The 544-nt window shown below is 39.0% G+C and overlaps 1 non-coding gene across 1 annotated transcript in view; it reads right to left on the bottom strand.

Annotated features, from left to right (window-relative positions):
- Positions 1 to 513: 513 nt before the first annotated feature.
- Positions 514 to 544, bottom strand: part of Trnat-agu (transfer RNA threonine (anticodon AGU)) — a 74-nt gene continuing 43 nt past the window's right edge. Inside the window, exon 1 of the tRNA in view lies at positions 514 to 544. This exon is cut by the window's right edge and continues 43 nt beyond it. This is a non-coding gene — a tRNA (tRNA-Thr).

Here is a 544-nt window from a genome sequence, read left to right as displayed (position 1 = left end):
GATCATACTGGTCAAGGAACCGTCCACTGGTCAGCCAGCTCTCTTTGTTTCTCTTTACGTGTAACTAGATTTCGGTCGTGAAAAGAATCAAAAAAAAAAAAAAAAAAAAAAAAAAAAAAAGGAGAGGCACCGGAGGGATTCGAACCCTCGGCATTCTGCTTACTACACAGACGCTTTAACCTAGTTACACACCTCCTCTGACGTAGGTTTTACAATTTTACAATTGACCCCAGCTCTTTAAAGAACCGTAAATTCATGATAACTTTTCGTTGGCTAACCACCTAATAACTCACAATGTTTTAAAGCAATCGTACTGCACTGAACACTTACGCGTATGTGTGTTACTGTTACTGACAGGTAGAAAAATAAAAAAAATAAATGTTTTGACCTTTGTATCAGGGACAAATTTCGCAGAGCACATCAAAATAATTTTAGCGCTCTTTTCACTTTAAAATAAAGTTCCCCTCCCCTCACAACCCCCCTCTTCTTAAAAAAAAACCCCACAAAAAAACAAGGCACCAGGGGGATTCGAACCCTCGACCTT

The sequence above is a fragment of the Babylonia areolata genome, chromosome 1 (assembly GCF_041734735.1).
Source record: "Babylonia areolata isolate BAREFJ2019XMU chromosome 1, ASM4173473v1, whole genome shotgun sequence".
Taxonomy (NCBI): Eukaryota; Metazoa; Mollusca; class Gastropoda; order Neogastropoda; family Buccinidae; genus Babylonia; species Babylonia areolata.
This window is presented reverse-complemented; position numbering and strand designations above follow the sequence as displayed.